This window comes from Nerophis ophidion, linkage group LG09, assembly GCF_033978795.1.
Source record: "Nerophis ophidion isolate RoL-2023_Sa linkage group LG09, RoL_Noph_v1.0, whole genome shotgun sequence".
Taxonomy (NCBI): Eukaryota; Metazoa; Chordata; class Actinopteri; order Syngnathiformes; family Syngnathidae; genus Nerophis; species Nerophis ophidion.
The window spans coordinates 70,631,903-70,658,566 of NC_084619.1; the positions used below are offsets into that span (position 1 = coordinate 70,631,903).

Consider the following 26,664-nt stretch of genomic DNA (forward strand, 5'->3'; position numbering starts at 1 on the left):
TTATAAGACTTATATAAGACTTTTAAAGTAATTTTGATAGTAGGCTAATATAGACACTTACATCATGTGTTGTCTTCATTATAACACTTATATAAGACTTTTAAAGTCATTTTGATAGTAGGCTAGCATAGACACTTTCATCATGTGTTGTCTTCATTATAACACTTATATAAGACTTTTAAAGTCATTTTGATAGTAGGCTAATATAGACACTTTCATCATGTGTTGTCTTCATTATAAGACTTATATAAGACTTTTAAAGTAATTTTGATAGTAGGCTAATATAGACACTTACATCATGTGTTGTCTTCATTATAACACTTATATAAGACTTTTAAAGTCATTTTGATAGTAGGCTAGCATAGACACTTTCATCATGTGTTGTCTTCATTATAACACTTATATAAGACTTTTAAAGTAATTTTGATAGTAGGCTAATATAGACACTTTCATCATGTGTTGTCTTCATTATAACACTTATATAAGACTTTTAAAGTCATTTTGATAGTCGGCTAATATTGACACTTACATCATGTGTTGTCTTCATTATAACACTTATATAAGACTTTTAAAGTCATTTTGATTGTCGGCTAATATTGACACTTACATCATGTGTTGTCTTCATTATAACACTTATATAAGACTTTTAAAGTCATTTTGATAGTAGGCTAATATAGACACTTTCATCATGTGTTGCCTACATTATAACACTTATATAAGACTTTTAAAGTCATTTTGATAGTAGGCTAATATAGACACATCATGTGTTGTCTTCATTATAACACTTATATAAGACTTTTAAAGTCATTTTGATAGTAGGCTAATATAGACACATCATGTGTTGTCTTCATTATAACACTTATATAAGACTTTTAGTCATTTTGATAGTAGGCTAATATAGACACTTTCATCATGTGTTGCCTTCATTATAACACTTATATAAGACTTTTAATGTCAATTTGATAGTAGGCTAATATAGACACTTACATCATGTGTTGTCTTCATTATAACACTTATATAAGACTTTTAAAGTCATTTTGATAGTAGGCTAATATAGACACTTACATCATGTGTTGCCTTCATTATAACACTTATATAAGCCTTTTAAAGTCAATTTGATAGTAGGCTAATATAGACACTTACATCATGTGTTGCCTTCATTATAACACTTATATAAGACTTTTAAAGACATTTTGATAGTCGGCTAATATAGACACTTTCATCATGTGTTGCCTTCATTATAACACTTATATAAGACTTTTAAAGTCATTTTGATAGTAGGCTAATATAGACACTTTCATCATGTGTTGTCTTCATTATAACACTTATATAAGACTTTTAAAGTCATTTTGATAGTAGGCTGGCTACTATAGACACTTACATCATGTGTTGTCTTCAATATAACACTTATATAAGACTTTTAAAGACATTTTGATAGTCGGCTAATATAGACACTTTCATCATGTGTTGCCTTCATTATAACACGTAAATAAGACTTTTAAAGTCATTTTGATAGTAGGCTAATATAAACACTTTCATCATGTGTTGCCTTCATTATAACACTTATATAAGACTTTTAAAGTCATTTTGATAGTAGGCTAATATAGACACTTTCATCATGTGTTGTCTTCATTATAACACTTATATAAGACTTTTAAAGACATTTTGATAGTCGGCTAATATAGACACTTTCATCATGTGTTGTCTTCATTATAACACTTATATAAGACTTTTAAAGTCATTTTGATAGTAAGCTAATATAGACACTTACATCATGTGTTGTCTTCATTATAACACTTATATAAGACTTTTAAAGTCATTTTGATAGTCGGCTAATATAGACACTTTCATCATGTGTTGCCTTCATTATAACACTTATATAAGACTTTTAAAGTCATTTTGATAGTAGGCTAATATAGACACTTTCATCATGTGTTGTCTTCATTATAACACTTATATAAGACTTTTAAAGTCATTTTGATAGTAAGCTAATATAGACACTTACATCATGTGTTGTCTTCATTATAACACTTATATAAGACTTTTAAAGTCATTTTGATAGTCGGCTAATATAGACACTTTCATCATGTGTTGCCTTCATTATAACACTTATATAAGACTTTTAAAGTCATTTTGATAGTAGGCTAATATAGACACTTACATCATGTGTTGTCTTCATTATAACACTTATATAAGACTTTTAAAGTCATTTTGATAGTAGGCTAATATAGACACTTTCATCATGTGTTGCCTTCATTATAACACTTATATAAGACTTTTAAAGTCATTTTGATAGTAGGCTAATATAGACACTTTCATCATGTGTTGTCTTCATTATAACACTTATATAAGACTTTTAAAGTCATTTTGATAGTAGGCTAATATAGACACTTTCATCATGTGTTGCCTTCATTATAACACTTATATAAGACTTTTAAAGTCATTTTGATAGTAGGCTAATATAGACACTTTCATCATGTGTTGTCTTCATTATAACACTTATATAAGACTTTTAAAGTCATTTTGATAGTAGGCTAATATAGACACTTTCATCATGTGTTGCCTTCATTATAACACTTATATAAGACTTTTAAAGTCATTTTGATAGTAGGCTAATATAGACACTTTCATCATGTGTTGCCTTCATTATAACACTTATATAAGACTTTTAAAGTCAATTTGATAGTAGGCTAATATAGACACATCATGTGTTGCCTTCATTATAACACTTGTATAAGACTTTTAAAGTCATTTTGATAGTAGGCTAATATAGACACTTTCATCATGTGTTGCCTTCATTATAACACTTATATAAGACTTTTAAAGTCATTTTGATAGTAGGCTGGCTAATATAGACACTTACATCATGTGTAGCCTTCATTATAACACTTATATAAGACTTTTAAAGTCATTTTGATAGTAGGCAAATTTAGACACATCATGTGTTGCCTTCATTATAACACTTATATAAGACTTTTAAAGTCAATTTGATAGTAGGCTAATATAGACACTTTCATCATGTGTTGTCTTCATTATAACACTTATATAAGACTTTTAAAGTCATTTTGATAGTAGGCTAATATAGACACTTTCATCATGTGTTGCCTTCATTATAACACTTATATAAGACTTTTAAAGTAATTTTGATAGTAGGCTAATATAGACACTTTCATCATGTGTTGCCTTCATTATAACACTTATATAAGACTTTTAAAGTCATTTTGATAGTAGGCTAATATAGACACTTTCATCATCTGTTGTCTTCATTATAACGCTTATATAAGACTTTTAAAGTCATTTTGATAGTTGGCTAATATAGACACTTACATCATGTGTTGCCTACATTATAACACTTATATAAGATTTTTAAAGTAATTTTGATAGTAGGCTAATATAGACACTTTCATCATGTGTTGCCTTCTTTATAACACTTATATAAGACTTTTAAAGTCATTTTGATAGTAGGTTAATATAGACACTTTCATCATGTGTTGCCTTCATCATAACACTTATATAAGAGTTTTAAAGTCATTTTGATAGTAGGCTAATATAGACACTTACATCATGTGTTGTCTTCATTATAACACTTATATAAGACTTTTAAAGTCATTTTGATAGTAGGCTAATATAGACACTTTCATCATGTGTTGCCTTCATTATTACACTTATATAAGACTTTTAAAGTAATTTTGATAGTAGGCTAATATAGACACTTTCATCATGTGTTGCCTTCATTATAACACTTATATAAGACTTTTAAAGTCATTTTGATAGTAGGCTAATATGGACACTTTCATCATGTGTTGTCTTCATTATAACGCTTATATAAGACTTTTAAAGTCATTTTGATAGTTGGCTAATATAGACACTTACATCATGTGTTGCCTACATTATAACACTTATATAAGATTTTTAAAGTAATTTTGATAGTAGGCTAATATAGACACTTTCATCATGTGTTGCCTTCTTTATAACACTTATATAAGACTTTTAAAGTCATTTTGATAGTAGGTTAATATAGACACTTTCATCATGTGTTGCCTTCATCATAACACTTATATAAGAGTTTTAAAGTCATTTTGATAGTAGGCTAATATAGACACTTACATCATGTGTTGCCTTCATTATAACACTTATATAAGACTTTTAAAGTCATTTTGATAGTAGGTTAATATAGACACTTTCATCATGTGTTGCCTTCATCATAACACTTATATAAGACTTTTAAAGTCATTTTGATAGTAGGCTAATATAGACACTTACATCATGTGTTGTCTTCATTATAACACTTATGTAAGACTTTTCATGTTATTTCAATAGTTGGCTAATAGGGCTGCAAATCTTTGGGTGTCCCACCATTTGATTCAATATTGATTCTTGTAGTCCCGATTCGATTATAGATCAATTTTTTCAATTCAACACGATTCTCGATTCAAAAACGATATTGGAAACATTTCTGTTGTTTAAAATGTGCTATATAAATAAAGTGGATTGGATTGGATTGGCTCTAATAGAGGAACAACAGTAGCAAGGATGTCAGGACAAAACAAGCATGTGTGAAATGAAAGGCAGGGATGTGGACCACGGCACAAAGAAACAGTTCTGCTGTGTTGAACGTTCTGGAGAATATAAACAGCTTTACAAGTCTTTCAAAGCGGTATAAACTTCGGACAAGTAGGACTCTGGAGACTTGGCCACTCCATAAACTTCAACAATAAAGCTGAGCTCAAAAGATGCTGATACACAAACTTGATATTCTCTTTGACATCAGTATAAATGTGCTTTTTGGTTCAAAATAATATTTACTCACCTGTCAAGTTCCAACCTGGCTGTGACTAAAGCCAACATTCTCTCCAGCAGGGAATATCCTCACATCCTTCAGGCTGAGCATCCAACATCAATGTTGATATCAGCCAGAGAGTCTGATATGAGAGAGTTGATATCAGCCAGAGAGTCTGACATGAGAGAGTTGATATCAGCCAGAGAGTCTTATATGAGAGAGTTGATATCAGCCAGAGAGTCTGATATGAGAGAGTTGATATCAGCCAGAGAGTCTTATATGAGAGAGTTGATATCAGCCAGAGAGTCTGATATGAGAGAGTTGATATCAGCCAGAGAGTCTGATATGAGAGGGTTGATATCAGCCAGAGAGTCTGATATGAGAGAGTTGATATCAGCCAGAAAGTCTTATATGAGAGAGTTGATATCAGCCAGAGAGTCTGATATGAGAGAGTTGATATCAGCCAGAGAGTCTGATATGAGAGAGTTGATATCAGCCAGAGAGTCTGATATGAGAGAGTTGATATCAGCCAGAGAGTCTGATATGAGAGAGTTGATATCAGCCAGAGAGTCTGACATGAGATAGTTGATATCAGCCAGAGAGTCTGATATGAGAGAGTTGATATCAGCCAGAGAGTCTGATATGAGATAGTTGATATCAGCCAGAGAGTCTGATATCAGCCAGAGAGTCTGATATGAGAGAGTTGATATCAGCCAGAGAGTCTGATATGAGAGAGTTGATATCAGCCAGAGAGTCTGATATGAGAGAGTTGATATCAGCCAGAGAGTCTGATATGAGAGAGTTGATATCAGCCAGAGAGTCTGACATGAGAGAGTTGATATCAGCCAGAGAGTCTGATATGAGAGAGTTGATATCAGCCAGAGAGTCTGACATGAGAGAGTTGATATCAGCCAGAGAGTCTGATATGAGAGAGTTGATATCAGCCAGAGAGTTTGACATGAGAGAGTTGATATCAGCCAGAGAGTCTGACATGAGAGAGTTGATATCAGCCAGAGAGTCTGACATGAGAGAGTTGATATCAGCCAGAGAGTCTGACATGAGAGAGTTGATATCAGCCAGAGAGTCTGACATGAGAGAGTTGATATCAGCCAGAGAGTCTGACATGAGAGAGTTGATATCAGCCAGAGAGTCTGACATGAGAGAGTTGATATCAGCCAGAGAGTCTGACATGAGAGAGTTGATATCAGCCAGAGAGTCTGACATGAGAGAGTTGATATCAGCCAGAGAGTCTGACATGAGAGAGTTGATATCAGCCAGAGAGTCTGACATATCTTCCCAGCGCAGCCCAAACTCGGCGCTGGAGCCTAGCTCAGCTGCATTCGGGCGGAAGGCGGTGTACACCCTGGACAAGGCGCCACCTCATCGCAGTGGGAATGAACTATTTTCTAATACATGTATATATTTTTTGCAGCCAAGCAGAAAGCAGCAACTCATTGAATTCCTCATCCGTGGATTCCAAACATGTCCTGAAAACGGTAGGACTTGCCAAATACTGCTCCTAGCGTGTCAGCAGTTATTTTGGAGCAAATATTTCAAAAATTTCGATTTTGTGTTGTGGTTGTTGAATGTTTTTTTTATTGTTGAATTTGTATAAAAAAAAAAGTTAATTGTATTGATTTGGTTATATAAATGACATCATCAATTTACAAACCCTGTTTCCATACGAGTTGGGAAATGGTGTTAGATGTAAATATAAACAGAATACAATGATTTGCAAATCCTTTTCAAGCCATATTCAGTTGAATATGCTACAAAGACAACATATTTGATGTTCAAACTCAAACTTAATTTTTTTTTTGCAAATAATAATTAACTTAGAATTTCATGGCTGCAACACGTGCCAAAGTAGTTGGGAAAGGGCATGTTCACCACTGTGTTACATCACCTTTTCTTTTAACAACACTCAAACGTTTGGGAACTGAGGAAACTAATTGTTGAAGCTTTAAAAGTAGAATTCTATCCCATTCTTGTTTTATGTAGAGCTTCAGTCGTTCAACAGTCCGGGGTCTCCGCTGTCGTATTTTACGCTTCATAATGCGCTACACATTTTCCATGGGAGACAGGTCTGGACTGCAGGCGGGCCAGGAAAGTACCCGCACTCTTTTTTTTACCAAGCCACGCTGTTGTAACACGTGCTGAATGTGGCTTGGCATTGTCTTGCTGAAATAAGCAGGGGCGTCCATGATAACGTTGCTTGGATGACAACATATGTTGCTCCAAAAGCTGTATGTACCTTTCAGCATTAATGGTGCCTTCACAGATGTGTACGTTACCCATGCCTTGGGCACTAATGCACCCCCATACCATCACAGATGCTGGATTTTCAACTTTGCGTCGATAACAGTCTGGATGGTTCGCTTCCCCTTTGGTCCGGATGACACGATGTGGAATATTTCCAAAAACAATTTGAAATGTGGACTCGTCAGACCACAGAACACTTTTCCACTTTGCATCAGTCCATCTTAGATGATCTCGGGCCCAGAGAAGCCGGCGGCGTTTCTGGATGTTGTTGATAAATGGCTTTTCGCTTTGCATAGTAGAGCTTCAACCTGCACTTACAGAGTTAGCGACAAACTGTATTTAGTGACAGTGGTTTTCTGAAGTGTTCCTGAGCCCTATGTGGTGATATCCTTTAGAGATTGATGTCGGGTTTTTTGATACAGTGCCGTTTGTAAATCAGGTCCTCCCTGCAAGGACGCCGCTACAAGAATATCATCTAAATTTAGCTGCATGGAACACTTGGAGTGCTGTGTGATTGTAGAAGGAGGATGGATGGAGACTTGGAGGAGGTCATGGACACTCAGGGTGGATGAGGAGGGTGTGGTTCTTGCAGCCCAGTGCCAGAAGTTATTGATTGGGCCCAGCAGCACACACACACACACACACACACACACACACACACACACACACACACACACACACACACGCACGATAATTCTCTTGGAGGTCCCGATGGTAATAGAGAGAGGTGTGATGAAGAGAAGATGATGGAGGAAGATGACAGCGTTGACCGGGTGTCATGTGACAGCTGTCGCTACAACTAGCCACTTAGCTTTTCACTCCGACTGGCTGTCAAGGTTGGCCAGGGTGTTTATGGCACATAAATCAGGCGGTGGAATGTCTTCTTCACATGGAAGCTGATGCTCTTCCTACACACCTAAGTGGTCCTTAAAAGTCACCGACACATTTGTCCCGGATGACAAAATAATATTCGTTTTCTTCAGAAAAAACAGCTACACAATATGTTTTTCCACTGGAACAAGACAGTCTTAAACTGAATCAGACGGAAATCCAAATTTCAACCTGTTTAAGGTCAGTAACAAAAAACAAAGCTGACATAGTTAACACACCGTTGTTTAATATCAACACAGAAAAGCATTCTTTCAAAAAAAGGATAAAGTTGTGCTGCGTGCTTTAAATGGGAAAATATTTGCATGAATCAATCAATCAATCATCAATCAATGTTTACTTATATAGCCCTAAATCACTAGTGTCTCAAAGGGCTGCACAAACCACCACGACATCCCCGGTAGGCCCACATAAGGGCAAGGAAAAACTCACACCCAGTGGGACGTCGGTGACAATAATGACTATGAGAACCTTAGAGAGGAGGAAAGCAATGGATGTCGAGCGGGTCTAACATGATACTGTGAAAGTTCAATCCATAATGGATCCAACAACACAGTCGCGAGAGTCCAGTCCAAAGCAGATCCGACACAGCAGCGAGAGTCCCGTCCACTGGAAACCATCCCAAGCGGAGGCGGATCAGCAGCGCAGAGATGTCCCCAGTCAGTTGACTATCAGATATTCAAATACTAACATTGTTGGGTAAGACAGAATTTGTTTTTTTTCTGAATCCAGTGAAACAGATTGGTGGTTTTAGCTGATATAAAGACTTTCAGGTGTTTATATATGTTTATGTTGAAGTATTTGGCAGACACTTTTATCCAAAGTGACATACATAAAAAATACATATAAAACAATGACTGTAAACATGATCATTTAAAGGAAGAATGTAATAGAAAATATCAATACAGATGAATGTCAAAACAGAATAAACTCTGCTGCGGCAGCAATAGAGATACAGTCTATAAAATATATCAACCAATCAAAAAAATATTGATATCTAATGTATTCATACATTGTTTATGTAGGATATACGCATGTATATATAACATAATTATATTTTTTCTTCAACTTAAAAATAGCTGACCATTTTTTCCCCCTTCTCTGGGATTATATTCCCAGTTTTGATCGCGGACAATTTTTTTTTTTTGGGATTAATTGAGACTTCTATTAGTAGATTGCACAGTACAGTACATATTCCGTACAATTGACCACTAAATGGTAACACCTGAATAAGTTTTTCAACTTGTTTAATTTGGGGTCCACCTTCATCAATTCATGGTCTGGTCACTTATAGCAGTGGTTCTCAACTGGGGGTACGTGTACCCCTGGGGGTACTATATATTTTTTTAAACATTCTAAAAATAGCAACAATTCAAAAAATCCTTTATAAATATATTTATTGAATAATACTTCAACAAAATATGAATTTCAGTTCATAAACTGTGAAAAGAAATGCAACAATGCAATATTCAGTGTTGACAGCTAGATTTTTTTGTGGACATGTTCCATAAATATTGATGTAGAAGCATTTAAGTCTCACCTTAAAACTCATCTATATACTCTAGCCTTTAAATAGACCTCCTTTTTAGACCAGTTGATCTGCCGCTTCTTTTCTTTCTCCTATGTCCCCCCCTCCCTTGTGGAGGGGGTCCGGTCCGATGACCATGGATGAAGTACTGGCTGTCCAGAGTCGAGACCCAGGATGGACCGCTCGTCGGGACCCAGGATGGACCGCTCGCCTGTATCGGTTGGGGACATCTCTACGCTGCTGATCCGCTTGAGATGGTTTCCTGTGGACGGGACTCTCGCTGCTGTCTTGGATCCGCTTTGAACTGAACTCTCGCGGCTGTGTTGGAGCCACTATGGATTGAACTTTCACAGTATCATGTTAGACCCGCTCGACATCCATTGCTTTCGGTCCCCTAGAGGGGGCGGGTTGCCCACATCTGAGGTCCTCTCCAAGGTTTCTCATAGTCAGCATTGTCACTGGCGTCCCACTGGATGTGAATTCTCCCTGCCCACTGGGTGTGAGTTTTCCTTGCCCTTTTGTGGGTTCTTCCGAGGATGTTGTAGTCGTAATGATTTGTGCAGTCCTTTGAGACATTTGTGATTTGGGGCTATATAAATAGATATTGATTGATTGATTGATGTTAAAGATGTCTTTTTTTGTGAAGAAATCTTTAGAATGAAGTTCATAAATCCAGATGGATCTTTATTACAATCCCCAAAGAGGGCACTTTAAGTTGATGATTACTTCTATGTGTAGAAATCTTTATTTATAATTGAATCACTTGCTTATTTTTCAACAAGTTTTTAGTTATTTGTATATATATTTTTTCCAAATAGTTTAACAAAGACCACTACAAATGAACAATATTTTGCACTGTTATACAATTTAATAAATCAGAAAATGATGACATAGTGCTGTATTTTTCTTCTGTATCTATTTTTTTCAACCAAAAATGCTTTGCTCTGATTAGAGGGTACTTGAATACATTTTTTTTTTTACAGGGGGTACATCACTGAAAAAAGGTTGAGAACCACCGATCTAGCCAATTGCTCTTTATTCGCAATTAGTATGCCATTAAAATTGCATGCAAACATGTGCACAGGGAGTTTTTTTGTTTCTTTTTAAACTTTCTCTAGGGTAGAAATCTTTATTTATAATTGAATCACTTGTTTATTTTTCAACAAGTTTTTAGTTATTTTTATATATATTTTTTCCAAATAGTTTAACAAAGACCACTACAAATGAACAACATTTTGCACTGTTATACAATTTAATAAATCAGAAAATCAATCAATCAATCAATCAATCAATGTTTACTTATATAGCCCTAAATCACTAGTGTCTCAAAGGGCTGCACAAACCACTACGACATCCTCGGTAGGCCCACATAAGGGCAAGGAAAACTCACACCCAGTGGGACGTCGGTGACAATGATGACTATGAGAACCTTGGAGAGGAGGAAAGCAATGGATGTCGAGCGGGTCTAACATGATACTGTGAACGTTCAATCCATAATGGATCCAACACAGTCGCAAGAGTCCAGTCCAAAGCAGATCCAACACAGCAGCGAGAGTCCCGTTCACAGCGGAGCCAGCAGGAAACCATCCCAAGTGGAGGCGGATCAGCAGCGCAGAGATATCCCCAGCTGATACACAGGCGAGCAGTACATGGCCACCGGATCGGACCGGACCCCCTCCACAAGGGAGAGTGGGACATAGGAGAAAAAGAAAAGAAACGGCAGATCAACTGGTCTAAAAAGGGAGTCTATTTAAAGGCTAGAGTATACAAATGAGTTTTAAGGTGAGACTTAAATGCTTCTACTGAGGTGGCATCTCGAACTTTTACCAGGAGGGCATTCCAGAGTACTGGAGCCCGAAATGAAAACGCTCTATAGCCCGCAGACTTTTTTTGGGCTTTGGGAATCACTAATAAGTCCTTTGAACGCAGATTTCTTGCCGGGACATATGGTACAATACAATCGGCAAGATAGGCTGGAGCTAGACCGTGTAGTATTTTATACGTAAGTAGTAAAACCTTAAAGTCACATCTTAAGTGCACAGGAAGCCAGTGCAGGTGAGCCAGTACAGGTGTAATGTGATCAAACTTTCTTGTTCTTGTCAAAAGTCTAGCAGCCGCATTTTGTACCATGATGACATAGTGCTGTATTTTACTTCTTTGTCTCTTTTTTTCCAACCAAAAAGGCTTTGTTCTGATTAGGGGGTACTTGAATTAAAAAAAAATGTCCACACTGAAAAAAGGTTGAGAATCACTGACTTATAGCATATAAGAATATTCTATTACTGTTAAGCAAACTATAAATAATGAAACACGCCAAAACATGTGTCTTTTATCATAGTTACACGTATGACCAAAAAAAGCGTGTGAAAATAAGTGGTATTCAGTGAGGTTAGATGAATGAAATGCGCTGATAGTTCATTGCTCCTGCCAAATGAATTTCACTGAGTGGAAGGATCACCACTCCAATATGGCGGCCCCGCGTCTCGTCAGGGCCAGTAGGAAGTAGCGCTCCATGCTGCGAACCCTTCCAACATGTCGATGTCGGTCCCACCCCCTTTTTCCACCTTACTCCAGCCAATTAGCTCCCAGCTCTCCTCCTGCCCCCGCCCCGCCCCCAGGTGCTTGTCACGTGACACGATTAGCTCGCCCCATTTGGCAAGAAGCTAAAATGTCTCTTTTGGGACCTCTTGGCCTCCTCTCATGACAGCAATGATTGGTAAAGTATGTGTCATTCAAGTCTCCTTTAATGGAGCGAACAGTTAATTGTGTGTTTGGGCGGGGAAACTCATCAACTTGATTTTGAAACAACATAGCTACAGGGTTGATGATTAGACGCGAAAAGCTGCGTAAAAGATCTTTCGGGAATGTTCTAGAAAAGTGAGGCTCCTTCGTTGACTTTTCATGTTAATTGTGTGCCACATTAAGGCAGGGGTGTCCTAACTTTTTTCCACTGAGGTCCGCACTCGGAATAATTAAAGCATGCAGGAGCCTTTTTTGATATTTTTCATTTTCAAACCATAACAAAATATATGGTTTAAGAAATATATTTTGGGGTCCGGGGACCATAAAGGGTCTCATTTAATAAAATGTTAAAAATAAGTGAAATTTGTATTTATTTTTTTTTAATTTAACGCATACAGTAAACCTCTTAATCAACTTTTTTTTAAAAAGGTTTTATGGCATTTCGGTCAAAAACATCTTTGTTTTTTTAATAGTAAAACTGAAATATGCATTATTTTGTAATTAAAGCCCTAAAAGATCAATAATGCAGGACACTATTGATTTTAATTCTTTACTATTTTTAAGTAATCACAGTGAAAAGATAAATAAAATACCACCAAATGTACTTTGAATCCAGAAGGTGTCCCACTCAGAAAGTGATACATTTTTATTAGTTGTTTTTTTTTAAACTTTCAACACTTAAGTTACAAGATCAACTTCAGATATCCATCCATCCATCCATCCATCCATCATCTTCCTCTTATCCGAGGTCGGGTCGCGGGGGCAGCAGCCTAAGCAGGGAAGCCCAGACTTGCCTCTCTCCAGCCACTTCGTCTAGCTCTTCCCGGGGGATCCCGAGGCGTTCCCAGGCCAGCCGGGAGACATAGTCTTCCCAACGTGTCCTGGGTCTTCCCCGTGGCCTCCTACCAGCTGGACGTGCCCTAAACACCTCCCTAGGGAGGCGTTCGGGTGGCATCCTGACCAGATGCCCGAACCACCTCATCTGGCTCCTCTCGATGTGGAGGAGCAGCGGCTTTACGTTGAGTTCCTCCCGAATGGCAGAGCTTCTCACCCTATGTCTAAGGGAGAGGGAAACTCATTTGGGCCGCTTGTACCCGTGATCTTATCCTTTCGGTCATGACCCAAAGCTCATGACCATAGGTGAGGATGGGAACGTAGATCGACCGGCAAATTGAGAGCTTTGCCTTCCGGCTCAGCTCCTTCTTCACCACAACGGATCGATACAACGTCCGCATTACTGAAGACGCCGCACCGATCCGCCTGTCGATCTCACGATCCACTCTTCCCTCACTCGTGAACAAGACTCCTAGGTACTTGAACTCCTCCACTTGGGGCAGGGTCTCCTCCCCAACCCGGAGAAGGCACTCCACCCTTTTCCGGGCGAGAACCATGGACTCGGACTTGGAGGTGCTGATTCTCATTCCGGTCGCTTCATACTCGGCTGCGAACTGATTCAGTGAGAGCTGAAGATCCCGGCCATATGAAGCCATCAGGACTACATCATCTGCAAAAAACAGAGACCCAATCCCGTGGCCACCAAACCGGATCCCCTTAAAACGTAAAATCGAGAGATATATCTGTCGATTTTACGTTTGTTTTATGCTCTTTTGTCAAAGAAAACTTTGTTTTTATATGGCAACTGCACAATATGCGCAGTATTTACCACATAAAACATTTTAAAATGAAATTTTTGAGCTAATTGGAGCTTTGATAATAATTCATTACAACATGTTTTTTTTTTTTCCATCCATCCATACATACATTTTCTACCGCTTATTCCCTTTGGGTTCGCGGGGGGCGCTGGTGCCTATCTCAGCTGCAATCGGGCGGAGGGCGGGGTACACCCTGGACAAGTCGACACCTCACCGCAGGGCTATATATATTATATATGTATGTATATATATATGTATGTATATATGTATATATATATATGTATATATATATATATATGTATGTATATATATATATATATATGTATGTATATATATATATGTATATATATATGTATGTATGTATATGAATATATGTATATGTATGTATGTATGTATATATATGAATATATATATATGTGTGTGCATGCATATCCATGCTTGTATACAATCTGCATCGACATATATACACATATGTATATATGCGATGACAATGATATATTCCATCATGAGTTTTTTAATTCAAAATATAAAATTGTCATGTCATTACGTCCCTATTCACAATATTTTAAATTTTACCGTTGCTGCTACCTGATCTGTTTACATTTTTCTTCATTGCAGGCTTTCCTTCCCGTACAACCTCATAAAGGCTTTTTCTTTCCAACTCCTCACTGCTTTCTCCTCATTCACAGCATCGGCCTCGTTAGCGACGGCAGACAAAGGTGTGGTCTTCCCCCTCTCCCCCTCTCCCTCCCTCCCCGGTCGGTGAGTAGATGCCTGCCTTTGACCCTCTTTTGGCCGTCTGTCCGCCTCAGAACATTTCCATCTGACAGCTCCATGTGGTCCCAGTGTGCAGTAAGCGGATACAAGCTACATGTTGGCAGAGCGCGGAGGGGAGTTCCTTTTCTGGAAGGACCTCATGCATACACCCTCCCTCCCTCCCACCCTCCCCTCTCTCAACAGAGATGTGGAAAGCCTCATTTCATGTCACGCCTGTGTGAGAGGAGCACACAGAGACGGGAGTGAGGAGTCTTCTCTTTTTCTATTCAACGCAACTTTCCTTTTACAGGAGACTCCCAGGTAGCCTCAGGTAGACGCCCTTCCTTCATCAAACATCCTCCTCTTGTCTCTCTCTCTCCACCCCACCCTGCCAGTGAGGGCGTCGGAGAGCATCCTCATCTTTCCATCACTCTAGCCATGGTTCTCCATTGAAGACAGCAGCAGCAGCAGCAGAAGGAGGAAGCGCCTACATGCTGGATTAAAAACAACAACAAAAGAAGGGAGAAGAAGAAGAAGTGAGTGGAGGACGGGAACAGCAACAGCATGAGTGAGGAGGCAAAGGAGAAGGCGGCAGGAACAGGAGCGGGGAAAGGCGCTCATCGCAAAAAGAAAGGCAAAAAGGTGAGTTCATGTCATTTTTAAATGGCTTCAACTGGATCAAACAGTGCATCGTTAACGACTTAAACACCCCCGCCTTTTGTTTGGTTTAAAGCATGTGGAATGTCACCTGTCACTCAGCAGTAATCTTTAACCTGCGACTGGTCGGTCTGGTTGTTTTGTCCCCGGGTGATTGGCTGCAAGAGCGGCGCTCAGTGAGGGGAGGGGCCTGGGGGGGATCTGGCAAACTCCTGCACAGCTGTGTGTGTGTCTGTGAGATGATGTCAGGGGTGTGCAAAGTGTGGCCCGCTGTGTGTGTGTGTGTGTGTGTGTGTGTGTGTGTGTGTGAGATTCAGGGGTGTGCAAAGTGTGGCTCGCTTTGTGTGTGATGATGTCAGGGGTGTGCAAAGTGTGGCCCGATGTGTTGATATGTGTGTTTCTGTGTGTGTTGATGTCAGGGGTGTGCAAAGTGTGGCCCGCTGTGTGTGTTGATGTGTGTGTGTGTGTGTGTTGATGTCAGGGGTGTGCAAAGTGTGGCCCACTGTGTGTGTTGATGTGTGTGTTGATGTCAGGGGTGTGCAAAGTGTGGCCCACTGTGTGTGTTGATGTGTGTGTGTGTGTGTGTGTGTTGATGTCAGGGGTGTGCAAAGTGTGGCCCGCTGTGTGTGTTGATGTCAGGGGTGTGCAAAGTGTGGCCCGCTGTGTGTGTGTGTGTTGATGTCAGGGGTGTGCAAAGTGTGGCCCACTGTGTGTGTTGATGTGTGTGTGTGTGTTGATGTCAGGGGTGTGCAAAGTGTGGCCCACTGTGTGTGTTGATGTGTGTGTGTGTGTTGATGTCAGGGGTGTGCAAAGTGTGGCCCGCTGTGTGTGTGTGTTGATGTCAGGGGTGTGCAAAGTGTGGCCCGCTGTGTGTGTGTGTTGATGTCAGGGGTGTGCAAAGTGTGGCCCGCTGTGTGTGTTGATGTGTGTGTGTGTGTGTGTTGATGTCAGGGGTGTGCAAAGTGTGGCCCGCTGTGTGTGTGTGTGTTGATGTCAGGGGTGTGCAAAGTGTGGCCCACTGTGTGTGTTGATGTGTGTGTGTGTGTGTGTGTTGATGTCAGGGGTGTGCAAAGTGTGGCCCGCTGTGTGTGTGTGTTGATGTCAGGGGTGTGCAAAGTGTGGCCCGCTGTGTGTGTTGATGTGTGTGTGTGTGTGTTGATGTCAGGGGTGTGCAAAGTGTGGCCCGCTGGCCCACTTTTGGTTGGCCTTTGCATTACTGATGCTGATTTGCCTTGAACACTAGTTCCGCCTTTTTTGACCCATACAGGCTCGCTTTTAGCATTTTAATGCACACAATGACCCCCCACCCCTCACCTATTTGTATATTTCCATAAGTGGAAACAATTTGGACACCCCCAGTCTGTTGTTGTCTTTCTTTCTTTTTCAAACTCAAGCTGTTTGAAGCCTCACAAAACATGTTTGGACTCATGACTTGGAATGTCGGCGTGTGCGTGTGAACGTGCTCTCACATGCGTGCATGTCGTTTTCTTCTTCTTCTTCTTCTTCTCTTTGTGTTTTCCGGCTACTTCATCCAAAACCAGCGTGTCTTCTCGCTGGTATAAACAAAGCTAAGAAGCAGTGTTGTTCACTCCCCTTTCCACGCGAGAAGGCCTAAAGCTTTATTTGGGTTTGGGGCTTGAGGATGTTGGATTTATTAGACCAGAGAAAAGGCGGGGGGGGGGGGGTTAAACAAGATTGCATTCATACATTTTAACAAGGTGGCATTGGATGTATTGTTGGGAAGTGACATTCTTCGTATTTGCAGTTACATTTCTAGACACTCTGGTATTTGTCACCTTAGAACTGGCTGGATGTTCTTGTTGCACATTATTGTGGATTAAGTATGATTTTGTGTCTTCTCATATTTATTATGGAAGCAAAATGAAATGTCGAGCAACTGAAAACTGGCCTTTCGTATGCATGTGATACAAGGTATTTAATTTGTAACAATTTGTCAACATGCCCGTCACCAAAAAAAATCTAATTTATTAACGGAAATAATGATTTGTTTAGTTGAATAACTTTCATGGTAGATATTGTAAATGCTGTATTTACAGCCAGAAAACCACAGAAGACTGGTGACAGTTGAATTTTGAAAATGGCAAAAGCCTCCTTTTTGGTTGGTGTGGGCTTCACGGTGGCAGAGGGGTTAGTGCGTCTGCCTCACAATACGAAGGTCCTGCAGTCCTGGGTTCAAATCCAGGCTCGGGATCTTTCTGTGTGGAGTTTGCATGTTCTCCCCGTGAATGCGTGGGTTCCCTCCGGGTACTCCGGCTTCCTCCCACTTCCAAAGACACACACCTGGGGATAGGTTGATTGGCAACACTAAATTGGCCCTAGTGTGTGAATGTGAGTGTGAATGTTGTCTGTCTATCTGTGTTGGCCCTGCGATGAGGTGGCGACTTGTCCAGGGTGTACCCCGCCTTCTGCCCGATTGTAGCTGAGATAGGCGCCAGTGCCCCCCGTGACCCCGAAAGGGAATAAGCGGTAGAAAATGGATGGATGGACGTACCACGTTTATGCGCAGCCAAGTTAGCATGGACATTGACAAGCTTTATTATGTACAAGACACATAAGGACTGAAATTACATTTTCGGCACAGTCCCGCTAAGAGCAGACATACGTAACGGGGGGGACAAGACGGGACCGCCAACGGATCAGCCACTTACGGAATTTTTTTTTTCTTTTAATCTATTTTTGAAAATCATGAATCGATTCAGAATCGGAATAAGAATCACAATTCGGTTGTAAATCGTTTTTTTGATCCATCCATCCATCCATCCATCATCTTCCGCTTATCCGAGGTTGGGTCGCGGGGGCAGCAGCCTAAGCAGGGAAGCCCAGACTTCCCTATCTCCAGCCACTTCGTCTAGCTCTTCCCGGGGGATCCCGAGGCGTTCCCAGGCCAGCCGGGAGACATAGTCTTCCCAACGTGTCCTGGGTCTTCCCCGTGGCCTCCTACCAGCTGGACGTGCCCTAAACACATCCCTAGGGAGGCGTTCGGGTGGCATCCTGACCAGATGCCCGAACCACCTCATCTGGCTCCTCTCCATGTCGATAAGCAGCGGCTTTACTTTGAGTTCCTCCCGGATGGCAGAGCTTCTCACTTCCGTTTTTTTTATTTTAATTTTTTTTATTTTAATCGTAATTTGTACGCTTGTAATACTGTCCAAATCACTCTTAGTAATGATAGTAGTTAGTTGGCAGCTAGCTTGTTTGCACATTTTGTGACAAAAATGACAAAGCTAAGAGTTTTAAAGAGGCTAAAGTTCGTCATACGGCCAGGGGGGTCAAACTCATTTCAGCTCAGGGGCCACGTTAAGGAAAATCTATTCCCAAGTGGGCCTGACTGGTAAAATCATTGCATGATAACTTAAAAATAAAGACAACTTCCGATGGTTTTCTTTTTTAAAAGTTAATAGTGTTCTGTCTTCCTTTGTTGCTATTTCTATTTTAAAGTTTTAAAATGCTATTATTTTTTAATCTATCAGAAGATGGAATTAATAATGATATAAATTATTATTTTCATAATTATTATTTACCCATTTTCCTCAACTGATGTACTAACGTGGTTTATTATGTACATATTTAGCATCATCTACACCAAAACTTGTGAATTTGGGCTTATTTCATTAATCACACATGAAGTTGAAGGGGGAATACAAATTATTTCACCATATTTGTGTGCGCCCAGATAATGTGTCCCCAGTCCTCTATCTTAACAGCGCACGTAGCTCCGCCCCCTAGAGACAGAGGACACAAATAATTGCTATTGTGACATTCAGTGAACACATTTAAAACGGCAGTTTCTTTCATTCAAAAATCTCAGCTTGTTTTTATGCTTAGCAAACTCGTCTTGCGGGCCGGATAAAACCGGTTCGCGGGCCGTACGTTTGACACCCCTGGTTTTAGGCAATTAGGGATGCAGCTGTCACTTATTCTTGTGTTCTATTGATTAGAGTGTTCGATTAATGAAGTAATAGGATAGAACACGGCTTCACGGTGGCAGAGGGGTTAGTGCGTCTGCCTCACAATACAAAGTTCCTGCAGTCCTGGGTTCAAATCCAGGCTCGGGATCTTTCTGTGTGGAGTTTGCATGTTCTCCCCGTGAATGTGTGGGTTCCCTCCGGGTACTCCGGCTTCCTCCCACCTCCAAAAACATGCACCTGGGGATAGGTTGATTGGCAACACTAAATGGTCCCTAGTGTGTGAACGTGAGTGTGAATGTTGTCTGTCTATCTGTGTTGGCCCTGCGATGAGGTGGCGACTTGTCCAGGGTGTACCCTGCCTTCCGCCCGATTGTAGCTGAGATAGGCGCCAGCGCCCCCCGTGACGCCAAAAGGGAATAAGCGGTAGATAATGGATGGATGGATAGGATAAAACACACTTTTTAGCCTGAATACATATTGTAGGGAAAATAGTTTAAATAACTCTTTTACTGCTCGTCATGACCTTTTTGTTTTTGTACAATAAATGCACATCTTCAACATTGAAATCTGTGCAAAAATATGTTCCTTTTTTAAAGTTCCAGGTACATTATATAGTATGGATTTAATTGATTTTTATTAGTTACAATCAATAAATGATTATTGAGGCAACATAATGTAAATTGAATCCATGTTTTTAAAGACTTTTAGTTCAATCAATCAATCAGTGTTTATTTATATAGCCCCAAATCACAAATGTCTCAAAGGACTGCACAAATCATTACGACTACAACATCTTCGGAAGAACCCACAAAAGGGCAAGGAAAACTCACACCCAGTGGGCAGGGAGAATTCACATCCAGTGGGACGCCAGTGACAATGCTGACTATGAGAAACCTTGGAGAGGACCCCCTCTAGGGGACCGAAAGCAATGGATGTCGAGCGGGTCTAACATGATACTGTGAAAGTTCAATCCATAGTGGCTCCAACACAGCCGCGAGAGTTCAGTTCAAGCGGATCCAAGACAGCAGCGAGAGTCCCAACCACAGGAGACCATCTCAAGCGGAGGCGGATCAGCAGCGTAGAGATGTCCCCAACCGATACACGCGAGCGTTCCATCCTGGGTCCCGATGAGCGGTCCATCCTGGGTCTCGACTCTGGACAGCCAGTACTTCATCCATGGTCATCGGACCGGACCCCCTCCACAAGGGAGGGGGGGACATAGGAGAAAGAAAAGAAGCGTCAGATCAACTGGTCTAAAAAGGAGGTCTATTTAAAGGCTAGAGTATACAGATGAGTTTTAAGGTGAGACTTAAATGCTTCTACTGAGGTAGCATCTCGAACTGTTACCGGGAGGGCATTCCAGAGTACTGGAGCCCGAAATGAAAACGCTCTATAGCCCGCAGACTTTTTTTGGGCTCTAGGAATCACTAATAAGCCGGAGTCTTTTGAACGCAGATTTCTTGCCGGGACATATGGTACAATACAATCGGCAAGATAGGCTGGAGCTAGACCGTGTAGTATTTTATACGTAATTAGTAAAACCTTAAAGTCACATCTTAAGTGCACAGGAAGCCAGTGCAGGTGAGCCAGTAGAGGCGTAATGTGATCAAACTTTCTTGTTCTTGTCAAAAGTCTAGCAGCCGCATTTTGTACCAACTGTAATCTTTTAATGCTAGACATGGGGAGACCCGAAAATAATACGTCACAGTAATCGAGACGAGACGTAACAAACGCATGGATAATGATCTCGGCGTCTTTAGTGGACAAAAGGGAGCAAATTTTAGCGATATTACGGAGATGAAAGAAGGCCGTTTTAGTAACGCTTTTAATGTGTGACTCAAAGGAGAGAGTTGGGTCGAAGATAATACCCAGATTTTTTACCGAGTCACCTTGTTTTATTATTTGGTTGTCAAATGTTAAAGTTGTATCATTAAATAGAGGTCGGTGTCTAGCAGGACCGATAATCAGCATTTCCGTTTTTTTGGCATTAAGTTGCAAAAAGTTAGCGGACATCCATTGTTTAATTTCATTAAGACACGCTTCCAACTGACTACAGTCCGGCGTGTTGGTCAGCTTTAGGGGCGTGTAGAATTGGGTGTCATCAGCATAACAGTGAAAGCTAATACCGTATTTGCGTATGACGTCACCCAGCGGCAGCATGTAGATGCTGAAGAGTGCAGGGCCAAGGTCTTCCACCTAAAGTAGCACCTTTTGTATCAGTTCCAAGCAACGCAAGATAGGGCATAATTTAATTAAATGTACGCGTAAAATAGTGTTATAGCTCCACTGATAATCCACAGCATTTTTCTGCTCTTTCCGGTTGCAGTGCAGGTTGAGTTAAATCAACCAACAGGATTATCACAAAGGCCCAAAGTTCCCAATAGACGTATCTTCCTCCTCAGCAGGCCCCGGTCTGTTATCTCCCCCTCGCAGGCTCCATTCTCCAGCCACAAAGCACAGAAATCATGCATATTGATGCTCCTCTCTCACTTTCTTTCCTTACATGTTGCTCGTTTGTCGTCATGTGCGCATCACAGCTGCGCCAGATGTGTTCATGATGGTAACCATGGTAACGCGCATCTCTCCGGAGCAAAATGGCTCACGGAGGAGGGTGCGGAGACGGAGAAAGCAACGAAGGAAGGAAGGGAGGGTGCGGATTGGTGAACTTGTTGGCCAGATGAGAAATATTACATTTTTCATGAGGCAGCCGCTCTGATGGGCGCAGCTCGCACGTCCAATCAAGCTTCCACCGTGTCAGAGACGGATGTAGAATCAAAAATGAGACGCAATGTTGTCTGAGTTTTTGTAGTTTCGGCTTCATTTGAGATATTTGTTTCTTTTATACCGCATGTAAACATATTCTTAATCTAAATGAAAAAAATTGCAATTGAAAGGACAGCAGAAATGGTGAATATGCTGTAATTAAAAGTGGTCCAGAAAAAAAAAAAATATATATATATATATTATTAAATCAACATAAAAAACACAATTTACACATCATGTATCAATATAGATCAATACAGTCCGTAAGCACACATGATTGTATTTCTTTATGGAAAAAAACAAATGTTTTTTCGTTTTTTAAAAATTCACATTTTGTTTATAAAGTCAGTAAATACGTCCCTGGACACGTGAGGACTTTGAATATGACAAATGTATGATCCAGTAACTACTTGGTATCGGATCGATACCTAAATTTGTGGTATCATCCAAAGCTAATGTCAAGTATCAAAGAAGAGAAGAATAAGTGATTATTACATTCGAACAGAAGTGTAGATAGAACATGTTAAACCAGAAAGTAGGCAGATATTAACAGCAAATGAATAATTGGATTAATTTTTACAGTTTGTCCCTCATAATGTGTATAAATGACACAATATGTTACTGTATACGTCAGCAGACTAATTAGGAGTCTCTTTGTTTAATTATTATTAAAAGACAAGTTTAATATATTCACTATTTTATTTAAGGACTAAATAGTTTTTCGATTGCAATAAGAAACATATGTTGAATGTACCTTATTGTACCGTTAGATTTCTTTTGTCACAATAAAGCCAATAATGCCATTTTTTGTGGTCCCCTATATTTAGATAAATATCAAAATAAGATAAGTATCAAAGAAGAGAAGAATAAGTGATTATTACATTTGAACAGAAGTGTAGATAGAACATGTTAAACCAGAAAGTAGGCAGATATTAACAGCAAATGAATAATTGGATTAATTTTTACAGTTTGTCCCTCATAATGTGTATAAATGACACAATATGTTACTGTATACGTCAGCAGACTAATTAGGAGTCTCTTTGTTTAATTATTATTAAAAGACAAGTTTAATATATTCACTATTTTATTTAAGGACTAAATAGTTTTTCGATTGCAATAAGAAACATATGTTGAATGTACCTTATTGTACCGTGAGATTTCTTTTGTCACAATAAAGCCAATAATGCCATTTTTTGTGGTCCCCTATATTTAGATAAATATCAAAATAAGATAAGTATCAAAGAAGAGAAGAATAAGTGATTATTACATCTGAACAGAAGTGTAGATAGAACATGCTAAACCAGAAAGTAAGCAGATGTTAACAGCAAATGAATAATTGGATTAATTTTTACAGTTTGTCCCTCATAATGTGTATAAATGACACAATATGTTACTGCATACGTCAGCAGACTAATTAGGAGTCTCTGTTTGTTTACTTATTATTAAAAGACAAGTTTAGTATATTCACTATTTTATTTAAGGACTAAATAGTTTTTCGATTGCAATAAGAAACATATGTTGAATGTACCTTATTGTACCGTGAGATTTTTTTTGTCACAATAAAGCCAATAATGCCATTTTTTGCGATCCCCTATATTTAGATAAGTATCAAAATAAGATAAGTATGAAAGAAGAGAAGAATAAGTGATTATTACATTTGAACAGAAGTGTAGATAGAACATGTTAAACCAGAAAGTAAGCAGATATTAACAGTAAATGAATTGGATTAATTTTTACAGTTTGTCCCTCATAATGTGTATAAATGACACAATATGTTACTGCATACGACAGCAGACTAATTAGGAGTCTCTGTTTGTTTACTTATTATTAAAAGACAAGTTTAGTATATTCACTATTTTATTGAAGGACTAAACAGTTTTTCGATTGCAATAAGAAACATATGTTGAATGTACCTTATTGTACCGTGAGATTTTTTTTGTCACAATGAAGCCAATAATGCCATTTTTTGTGGTCCCTTATATTTAGATAAGTATTAAAATAAGATAAGTATCAAAGAAGAGAAGAATAAGTGATTATTACTTTTGAACAGAAGTGTAGATAGAACATGTTTAACCAGAAAGTAAGCAGATATTAACAGTAAATGAATAATTCGATTAATTTTTACAGTTTGTCCCTCATAATGTGTATAAATGACACAATATGTTACTGCATACGTCAGCAGACTAATTAGGAGTCTCTTTTTGTTTACTTATTATTAAAAGACAAGTTTAATATATTCACTATTTTATTGAAGGACTAAATAGTTTTTCGATTGCAATAAGAAACATATGTTGAATGTACCTTATTGTACCGTGAGATTTTTTTTGTCACAATGAAGCCAATAATGCCATTTTTTATGGTCCCTTATTATTGATAAGTATTAAAATAAGATAAGTATCAAAGAAGAGAAGAATAAGTGATTATTACTTTTGAACAGAAGTGTAGATAGAACATGTTTAACCAGAAAGTAAGCAGATATTAACCGTAAATGAATAATTGGATTAATTTTTACAGTTTGTCCCTCATAATGTGTATAAATGACACAATATGTTACTGCATACGTCAGCAGACTAATTAGGAGTCTCTGTTTGTTTACTTATTATTAAAAGACAAGTTTAATATATTCACTATTTTATTGAAGGACTAAATCGTTTTTCGATTGCAATAAGAAACATATGTTGAATGTACCTTATTGTACCGTGAGATTTTTTTTGTCACAATAAAGCCAATAATGCCATTTTTTGTGGTCCCCTAGATTTAGATAAGTATCAAAATAAGATAAGTATCAAAGAAGAGAAGAATAAGTGATTATTGCATTTGAACAGAAGTGTAGATAGAACATGTTAAACCAGAAAGTAAGCAGATGTTAACAGTAAATGAATAATTGGATTAATAATCAATTTTTACAGTTTGTCCCTCATAATGTGTATAAATGACACAATATGTTACTGCATACGTCAGCAGACTAATTAGGAGTCTCTGTTTGTTTACTTATTATTAAAAGACAAGTTTAATATATTCACTATTTTATTGAAGGACTAAATAGTTTTTCGATCGCAATAAGAAACATATGTTGAATGTACCTTATTGTACCGTGAGATTTTTTTTGTCACAATAAAGCCAATAATGCCATTTTTTGTGGTCCCCTATATTTAGATAAGTATCAAAATAAGATAAGTATGAAAGAAGAGAAGAATAAGTGATTATTACATTTGAACAGAAGTGTAGATAGAACATGTTAAACCAGAAAGTAAGCAGATATTAACAGTAAATGAATTGGATTAATTTTTACAGTTTGTCCCTCATAATGTGTATAAATGACACAATATGTTACTGCATACGTCAGCAGACTAATTAGGAGTCTCTGTTTGTTTACTTATTATTAAAAGACAAGTTTAATATATTCACTATTTTATTGAAGGACTAAATAGTTTTTCGATTGCAATAAGAAACATATGTTGAATATACCTTATTGTACCGTGAGATTTTTTTGTCACAATAAAGCCAATAATGCCATTTTTTGTGGTCCCCTATATTTAGATAAGTATCAAAATAAGATAAGTATGAAAGAAGAGAAGAATAAGTGATTATTACATTTGAACAGAAGTGTAGATAGAACATGTTAAACCAGAAAGTAAGCAGATATTAACAGTAAATGAATTGGATTAATTTTTACAGTTTGTCCCTCATAATGTGTATAAATGACACAATATGTTACTGCATACGTCAGCAGACTAATTAGGAGTCTCTGTTTGTTTACTTATTATTAAAATACAAGTTTAATATATTCACTATTTTATTGAAGGACTAAACAGTTTTTCGATTGCAATAAGAAACATATGTTGAATGTACCTTATTGTACCGTGAGATTTTTTTGTCACAATAAAGCCAATAATGCCATTTTTTGTGGTCCCCTATATTTAGATAAGTATCAAAATAAGATAAGTATCAAAGAAGAGAAGAATAAGTGATTATTACATTTGAACAGAAGTGTAGATAGAACATGTTAAACCAGAAAGTAAGCAGATATTAACAGTAAATGAATTGGATTAATTTTTACAGTTTGTCCCTCATAATGTGTATAAATGACACAATATGTTACTGCATACGACAGCAGACTAATTAGGAGTCTCTGTTTGTTTACTTATTATTAAAAGACAAGTTTAGTATATTCACTATTTTATTGAAGGACTAAACAGTTTTTCGATTGCAATAAGAAACATATGTTGAATTTATCCTTATTGTACCGTGAGATTTTTTTGTCACAATAAAGCCAATAATGCTATTTTTTGTGGTCCCCTATATTTAGATAAGTATCAAAATAAGATAAGTATCCAAGAAGAGAAGACGTGATTATTACATCTGAACAGAAGTGTAGATAGAACATGTTAAACCAGAAAGTAAGCAGATATTAACAGCAAATGAATAATTGGATTCATTTTTACAGTTTGTCCCTCATAATGTGTATAAATGACACAATATGTTACTGCATACGTCAGCAGACTAATTAGGAGTCTTTGTTTACTCTATTACTAAAAGACACGTTTAGTATATTCACTATTTTATTTAAGGACTAAATAGTTTTTCGATTGCAATAAGAAACATATGTTGAATGTACCTTATTGTACCGTGAGATTTTTTTGTCACAATAAAGCCAATAATGCCATTTTTTGTGGTCCCCTATATTTAGATAAGTATCAAAATAAG

The 26,664-nt window shown here is 38.3% G+C and overlaps 1 long non-coding RNA gene across 1 annotated transcript; it reads left to right on the forward strand.

Annotated features, from left to right (window-relative positions):
• Window positions 1–12,071: 12,071 nt before the first annotated feature.
• Window positions 12,072–15,464, forward strand: LOC133559701 (uncharacterized). The gene is made up of 4 exons (XR_009808255.1): window positions 12,072–12,179; window positions 14,542–14,614; window positions 14,683–15,250; window positions 15,342–15,464. It is a non-coding gene; the product is annotated as an uncharacterized LOC133559701 (long non-coding RNA).
• The last annotated feature ends 11,200 nt before the right edge of the window (window positions 15,465–26,664 follow it).